Raw genomic sequence first — 9,217 nt, 5'->3', positions numbered from 1 at the left:
GTGTAACAACGATGGCGGTAAGAAAACACGAATTTATTCTGTTAGTATCTGAATTTCTCCAGAGCTGTACAAGCGAAAGGAAAGAAAAGTCTCGGACGAAATTCGCACTTGTTCCAAGAGGACCCAACGAACAAAGGGCAGGCTGACAGGGATGATGGTTCGACTCTGGTAAAAGTAGGGCAGAACGCTTCGCGTTCTTATCGAACGTAAAATCAAGCACACCGAGGGTACGTCCGCAGGCTCTAAATCTAACTCAACGAATGTAACAGCGAGCCTAGACCTAGCCGATTCGCGTCGGATTATAGCCGAGGTTAACATTTCCGCCGAGTGAACAAAGCAGTGTAATTGCAACGAAAAGAGCAGCGATGCGACTGTAATGTTCTATTTTCCTCTTTCTTCTCTCTTCCGCAACGTTGGCACCGACGTTGGCTCCCGTGACCTCGTTGTTATCGAAGACTGAAGTGTTCGCCTAGGCCCTTGGATATCGAAGCCGTCAAATAAATAGCTAAGCTTATGCGCGGGAAGCAAACAAGCCTGGCAATAACCATCACAGTTCTTATAGACCGGCGTGGCCGAGACGGGTGGTACAAGACTTAGCAGAATGTCGTAAGTTGAACTAAGAAACACGCCGAGTTATCCGCGTACCAGTATTACGGATATTATAACCATCGACTCGTCCAGCCGCGCGAATTAGTCGTCAGAAATTGTGTGACGCGTTTATGAATTATCACCCAGAGATTGGTATATTCTATCAACTGTCGGCGTCCGATCGATAAGCATACCGTATCCACGTACTACATCGTACGGATCAGTGCTCGAGAGTGAACGTCACACAGTGTATTGACTGACCATCGTCCCGTCTTATAACGAAAGCTGGTAACGTGCCCGTAACGTAAACCACTCGAGGGTCAATATATCCTCGTGCCCAAAGTTCAACAAACTTTCCCAAAATGATATCGGGTCCGTGTAGTACACGTTATATTTTACACATAGTATATAATATACGAGATGTTCGAAATTAATGACAAGTGTCGATAAGCATCCAGTAACAGGGTGATTGCGAAGTCATTTCACTTGGGAAGTGAACTTGACAGTTGACCATCCCAGCTTCTTGACAAGTGCTATATTGCGATCTTCCTGACCCGGGAGTTTTCGGTGAAGGGTCTTGACGCAAACGATATATCGCGTCAAGACGCAGGGAACCAAAGTAACATCATACGTGCTGTAAGTGCGTAAGATGTAACTTCTATTGCTTATCTGCCGGCGAGATATCGTTCGCGACGGAACCCTTCACCGAAGACTCCTGGTTTGCATACCTGTACGGTTGCAGGATGCGAAAATGGGTTTTATGATATGAATACGATAGTCGTTAATTGTCGTTACCACTCTTGTAACAATCAAACGCAGCAAGGAAAACCGAAATCTGTTTATTGTATTACGAATCGATAGAACCGGGCTGTAATAGGAGATCCCGTGCACTGCAACGTTTGGTCGAAACACCATATGGATGTACATAATACGAGAATCAGATCTACTTCACCGTGCAGCAGCTGCAGCGTGTAGATACGCGAGAATTCAATTGTCGCTTATCAGTGAATAATATACTTTTGATTGGTTCTGCTAGCGATATCCCGAAGCGCAATGCAAAGGCACGTGCAGACATGCGTGTATGTGTGTGACATGTGGGAGAATTGTATAATCGCGTGTTACTATTCAATGCAAATTTAAGCTGATGGTCGGATAAACGAAATCGAAGGGCAAAAAGGAAAAAGGATGAGAAATAAAAAAAAAAAAGAAACACGACTTGAGATATTGTTATTGTTATTTTTTACTCGGGGAAAAAAAATCGTTCAGCTCCGATCGATCAGCTCATCGACGTCACATCATATCGATTAACTGCGGTGTGGTGACGGTCATTGCGAAAATACGACACGTCGGTGTCGCCCCGATTACTTGTTACGCGATTCGAACACCGTATAAAGTACGCATTGATCATGTTAAGTGCGTCACCGTTAGTATCTGGAGAACTATAATGAAGGATACACGAAGAAGTCTCGCTGATGAAGAAATGTCACGCAGCTGAAAGACTTAGCCAGAAGAATCAGAGCAACGAAGACGAATCCCATCAGTAAAATTCATTGTAAATATTTTTAGACACCTGTAATAAAGACGATTTATTAAGCAAGTTGAGCGATAGTTTTGTTTTAGTTGTTACTGTAGAATCGGCAATGTGCATACCATTACAGTTACAGTTGTTAAAAGAAATGGACATATATCGCTGAACTTGTGCGATAATTCAGATTTATCGTATCTACGCAACAGTGGTTCACGTAAATTTCTTTCCGTGATACATTCGTGGGTGAGTAATTCGCATGGCATTCACCACATTCATTGCCTAACAAAGATGTACCTGTTTCGGAACTCATCAAGGTTACAGGTGTGCGTGGATTGATATTCTCTTAAACAAATCGCAAAAAAGTCTCTTTACTGTAAGAGCATTAATCTCCAAAAATCGAGAGATTACAACTTTCGTTTTGCGCGATATTTCAGTATGAGTTTGCATGTGGCGTCAGTCATTCTGAACGATATTGTCATATGTACCTTCGATAAATATGAATCGGTGGATACACACTGATATCAGTGAACAGTCACTCTTCGGACCGTTCAAAGACAGAGTATCCTTTCGTTGGAAACTTTCAAGGAAACTTTGAGGAACATTTATCCTCAGGATTCCGAACTGGCGATGGTGACAGGATGCGCACCGTGGTTTGTTAGCCCTATAGAGACTCCGTTGTCACTTCCGGAGCGGCATAAAGGACTTTTATGGAGTCGTTTAGCCATCGGGAAGACATCGGAATCGCGGAACGAGTATGAAGGAGTAGATCGTCAGGAGCCGTCGACCAGTAAGAGCTGGATTGTTCGATTTTCCACTTCTTTTCACGACCCTGACGTCAGCTATCCCGCCTACAGAAAAATAATGAAGGTCTATACTGAAATTCGGAATGTAAACGAAACGAGATACGCTGCAACCCACGTGCATTAAATATAACGATAATTGTTAGGGGATGAAATGTCACGAGTAACCCGAACGACTGTTTTACCAGATACGTAACGTAATTGCTCCGAGGAAATGATACCCAATCATGAAATGCGCGGAACCCCGAGATGGCATTTTTCCCTCCGAAGGGAGTCGTATAAACGTATTATATACGTGACATTATACGTATAGATGCGGCCGAGATTATAACAGCAGCGTTATAACAGCTTAAAAGATGACTGAGAAAGGTGAAACACTTGCGGATGATGGGGAATGGAGTTTATTTTGCCATTCGTGAATTCCACAGCTGGCGCTTATAAAACTTCTGCGACGGCTGTTTCACCGCCGGTAAATGTTTAATAAAGTAAAAATATTTCACGTCACGTTGACAACGCCGGTTTTGTCACCCCGCGGTCTTTCTCCGGTACCGTCAGACGTCTTATGGTACGCTATGATCGTCTGCCTCGCCCGTATCTCAGTCATCGAGTAAGTTTTGACTAGTCCATTGCAGCAAGTGGTTAAGATGCCCGACTGGCTGCAGGCATAAAGCAAAATATACGCATACCCAGCTACCTACCTATACCCGAGTAGAACCAACCGCTGCGGCGGTGATTAAGCGCGGCAAGTTAGGAAAGGTTTGAGGTACAGGTACCAGCCGAGGAGGAATGGCAAGTAAATGATCGGCCAAGAGTCGTAAGCCTTTGCCGCTGCCTGCCGTGGCTAATGATTTCCTTTTCTTGCAGGACGCATACGCCTGCGGTTTATACGCAACTGCGGTGCATTAGCCGAAGATCTTCGGAAGCCAAAGTAACGGGCTGCAGCTTTCACTCGGGTCTAGAGTCCAGCGATTAACGTCCGATGATGGCTCCTGCGGTACTACACGGTACACGCGTTAGTTTGCACCTATTCATCCCGCGTATACCTTGTAAGCCTATTCGATCGCGCAGGCTTACAGCTCGAATAGCCGAGGACGGCGTCGAGAAATCCTCGTCCGTATATTATCCGGACAGATGGTCGATAGTGCGCGTTGCACAAATACCTTCCACCTTCAATACCTGTACGCTGGATATGCAGAAGCTTTACGGTGTTGCACCTCTGCCGTACGACCATGACGTATGAACCGTGGGTCATGCGCAGGCGGTGGTGGCGGTGCGTCTGTGCTTTTCACCGTTATAATTCTCGCTCGATTTTACCCTGACACCACCGCCAATTACCGAGGTATCTCACCTTGCGAGACGCGTCTCCAAGGCCTGCGTCATCCTCGTCGCGACTCGTGTACGAGGACGGAGGACGAGGATTTTAATGTGTGGGTAAACCCCCGGGTCATCGGGTTGATTGTTTTTATGGTAATTGTTCCACGCGCCGTTGATCCCCGAGAGGTGCGACGTGTGTTACACGCGCTTGAATGTAAACGCGGTTGGTCGCTTGCAAATCGGGTCGGCAACTTTCGACTAAGTCTCACACCCCGCGAGGCACGTGTGTTATGCGTTCTAATCAGAATACTTAACGTGGCGTTTGTCACGATCTCCAGTTATTTTCATACTGTAGATGAAAATAGACAGTCGTCCCGACGAACGTGAATACGCGTTAGGTGAATATTTTTCCTGCTAAGAATTTTTACACACATTGGAGCATTTCGTATTATTTAGTAAAAAATTGTAAATATGCATAGTTTTTCGTAAAGAACTAATAATCGTCGTTAAAAATTGTAATGTCTTGTAAATTATTTACTAAAAATCTACAAGTTTTTATAATACAAATTTTTTGCATAAAATTTTTAGAAATGTCCCAAATTCCCTAAAAATCTCTAGAAAATCATAGAAATCATTTTCACCAGGAATGTGACCGTGTTAAATAAATCCGCCAATCGGTCCGCCGGATTTCCACTGTTTCTGCGCTTCTCACGTACGGTTTGCCAATAAAGTGGCGTCTTATTCCTGTAGGGAAAGTCGAAACGTGACTGTAACGTGTGTTCGCCGCTTTAAACAGTGTATTGCATGGCCGTTGTATCGATACCAAATATATTGTATAGGTAGTCCAGTCAGACGTTAAACCCGGGAGGGAAACGCGGTTCTCAGACCTTGGCATTGTGCAGAGGACGAACGACTTGAAGGTTTCCAGAGCGCTGCCTTTTTCGCATTCGTATATTATTCTTACCATTCATGCAGTGTGGGTCTACATGACCGGACGCTTCGTCTGTTGATTTTGTTGATTTCCTTCTGTTGTTCTAAGCCGCACTAATAAAACCACTGCCGAGCTCGCGGCGTGTTGGAAAAACACGGAGGAACTCGATCCCCGTCGATCAACAAACTTGTTACATTATTTTAATGACCATTCACGTCAACAAGACTTTGAGCCTTCGGAGTCACGTACGTACACTATACGAATGTTAGCGCAATGTGTAAGCATCTGCTTCGCTAAAATTAGGACAGCTTTGAGTCTAGTTGCACCCAGAGTAAGTAAATCTCGCGTAGCAGGCTTCGTAAAGTCACAAACGAAAATACACTTACGATTTTGACTTAAAATTTCACGAATCGTGAAATATTTGTCGAAATAATGAAGTTGGTTTTCTGTTCCAAAATCAAAAATCCCAAGCAGAAATACAACTGTGCGTATAAGCGGGGAATTGATTTAATCGTATCCTTAATTGGCCGAAGTTACCGCGAACTGTCAAGATAAATTGTTTTGTCAAGAGTGAGATAAGATTTACGAAGCTTTCACGTATGCAGAATCACAACTGCACACATCATTTAATGTTCGTTATTGTGAATGATGTGTATATACTTTCCATAAACGTTCCGACGCCGAGATAAATTCTTTCGTGAAACTGTTATTCGTGACAAGGCGATCGGGGGGAGTTGATTAACAGTCTTCATTTTGCGATTAATTGTAAGTGACTAAACGGTGTTGGAATAAAAAAATAGCATCAACTGCCGGTCTCAACAATTTCTGCTACTTGTCTCGAATGAAGTTTGAGGATTCGGGATATTGTATCGCAAAATGATAATTTTTCATCGAATTTTTCAAACCCCGATGAAAGTGTGTACTTCATTTGTATTTGATTAAATTTTAGCATATTACATTTTCTCGGGGATCGTTATTATCAACACGTTGAAAGACTTTTCTCTATTGCTAATACTTGTCCGGACGAAAGATCAAGGGTGTCCGGCTCTCAGACGGCAATTTAGACCTCCCCATCTTTCGTCACGATTTGGTTTCCCCCCATATCTGCAGCAACGCGACAGAATACGATCGATGCCTGGTAACCGGAGACAAGGGGGAGCGTATATAGCCATCCTCGGAGAATTCTAATGGATCTCTTGTAATGTTGAACCGAGTCAGCGAGCTTCGCTGTCAAAGTGAGTATAGCCCAGTTTTATTTTCCGAGAGAAAATGTCCCGCAGCCGATCGGAGTTCCTCTCGGTTTCCGCTCTTTCAATTATACGGTTCCGATTTACGCGGGGCTTGTATGTTTCCCGTATAAAAGGTATACAATACAGAGAGAGGGCGAAACCTGCACGGCTCGGTGAACGATTTTAGCGATTTTAGCGATTTTATTCACCCCTCCGAGCAGCCAATGGAGCCCACGTAATTCGGATACCATGAATGCCTCTTCGAAGTCTCGGAATGATGAGAATTCGAACTGCCGCAGATTTGCAGGGTCTTAAAGGCTCCGTTTCAAATGATATCTCCCACCCTGTCGTTTACCTGTCGTGTTTCTTTACACTACCTCCACTATCGTGTAACGTTGTCACATCAATAATGATTTTTGTTTTCGACTATTCGAATACTACTGTTGCCAGCCCTGTTATCGACGGAGATTCGTCAGTTACCCGTTGAGCAAGAGCACCGTTTTTGTCGTACCGTCGTGCACCGCGAGAGAGCGACACCTGCCTTCGCGAACTAGGCGAAGATTTTAATTGGCAAGGTAGGAATTCGCTACTCGCATCAGTTCCAAATTTATCGCTTATTACGCTCGTGGCTCGCAGTTGACATTCGTTTCGTTAACCGATTAGAATAATCGGCCACGGTTCTGCTGACACACTTTTTCCCATTGCGCCTTGTACCAATTAGATGTGTCAGGTATTCATAATCATTCGTTTTATTCTGCCACTGAAGCACATGTATATTTTATGCCGATGCTCCAAATAAATCAAATAAAGCTGCTAATGACATTGACGTATCTGTTACGATAAGCTCGCAACATCTCGTGTATCAAAATCAAGTCCACAAGGCTGACCGTCATCGGCGAGCAAACGTTATTCTCGCGAAACTTGTCCGATCTCTAACAATGATGTTCACGGTTATCAGTAATGTTCCCTAATGCTTTGGGCTTTTATACGAATTGTGTGACAACGACTGGCGATGCAGCCGACGTGAGAGATTGGGAGTTATTGTTACATAATTCGTATAGAATCGAGCTCGCATCTTGTTTCGAACCGAAAACAAGTTAGCCGGAAGCCCAAGGCAGTATCGAACTTTACTGTACATGTTATTCATATTTTTCATTATTTTGTTTTAAAAAAAATTCGCTTTAAAAGATGTATTTTTCCAAATTCTTTGAATAACTGAAAACATACTATGGATGTTACAATAATATGCCGACATGCGATAAGTTGAACATTCTCGTGCCAATCCATTTCAAATCCAGACAAGATATTCGCGACAAGCTCATCTCCAGAATCTGATCTTGACATAAGTATAAGGTTCGATAAACGAGTACCATTTGCCATATTGTACCGAAATGAGTTAAATTTCCCTCACTTCCTTTTTAGCTCAATTTTCTGGAGTAGGTACGAAGAAGGTGAAATAAATGATACAAATCACCGTGTTAAACCGACGAAGGCTATTTACTCTCCGACGACTTTTCAAGACACGACTTTACGGTCATGATGCGGGAGCAGCGATCGAGCGAAATACTCGTCGGGAATGAACGCAGGGCTGCATCAGGAACACAGTGTCGGTATTTTCCCTCCGTCGTTGCAGGCAATTTACAGCTGCAAAGTTGGGTGGAGCAAAGCTGTGAGTCAGACCCTAGGCAGGAGAGCGCACGCGAACGGGCGTCTTTGCTAACTTTTAAAAAACACGCTTTTATCCCCGCCTACGAAGGTCCATGTTCCACGTATAAATTTACGTATGTAGGCACACGCGTGTGTATGCATGTACCTACATATAATAATATTCGCTGGCTCGCACGAACGCGCGATTCGCAACGTCTCTCGGTGAGAATGTTGCATCACTTTTATCACTTCATGGTCTGCGGACTCTCATTGTCGGTTACTAATGCGGCAGTGTATCCCCCTGCAGCACTGCGAGACTTTTTATACACTCGTAAGAGAGCGTAGATGTATAATACGGAATGCTACACCGTCGGCGTAACGATCGTGTGCGACGCGGTGATACGCAATTAAGAGACAAGTCAAAGTTTAATCGGAGTGATATGTGACACTTGTCGACTCTTTCCTATACATCGTATATCTTCTTCTCACTAGAAACACAGTATAGAGCAGCTAATTGGATGATGTCCCCGAGATCGTAATATAAACCGCGCCGTGATTTCGTGATCGCGTATGTACACGCAATATAGGCATAACGTAAGTATTATTATTACTTCTTAATACCGTACATTTTTTTTTTTTTTTTCTTTTTACAGGGAAAAACAAAACAGAATGTGGAAAAGAACGAAAGAGAGATTAAGATAGGAATAAAAGTAAAAAACTAGAAAGAAAATATTAATTTCAAATAACTTCACCATTTACGTACCTACTGATCGTTCGTAACAAATTAAAAGCACACGTACGTATGTATGTATGCATGTATACATATATGACCGTCTTGTTCAAACGTTATAACGGGGTAAATATTGAATTAACCTTCGAACGGCGGTTGGCAAAGCTTACACAAGCGTTTACTTCCTCTTGGCAAAGTAAACCCTACATACCAATTTATAGCTGATTTATTTATCAATATTATAAATTGTTCCGCATACCCTCCGCATGATCTGCACTTTTCCTACCCGATTCCCGAAACGTTAAGAAGCTGAAGTTATTAACGTTAGCGTAACGAAACTTGGGGGAAAAAAACCACTGTATCACAATTTTATATTAACCGAGGTGGTTGAGTTTTCGAAATATGAACATATTTGCCCTTGTTATAATTTACCGCATCATCAGACATTCA

The 9,217-nt window shown here is 43.3% G+C and overlaps 1 protein-coding gene across 3 annotated transcripts in view; it reads left to right on the top strand.

Moving 5' to 3' along the window:
- The window catches only part of LOC124224021 (dual 3',5'-cyclic-AMP and -GMP phosphodiesterase 11), a 92,717-nt gene that overhangs the window by 12,896 nt on the left and 70,604 nt on the right, over window positions 1-9,217 (top strand). The gene's annotated exons all lie outside the window — the stretch shown is intronic.

Source organism: Neodiprion pinetum, chromosome 1, assembly GCF_021155775.2.
Source record: "Neodiprion pinetum isolate iyNeoPine1 chromosome 1, iyNeoPine1.2, whole genome shotgun sequence".
Classification (NCBI taxonomy): Eukaryota; Metazoa; Arthropoda; class Insecta; order Hymenoptera; family Diprionidae; genus Neodiprion; species Neodiprion pinetum.
This window is presented reverse-complemented; position numbering and strand designations above follow the sequence as displayed.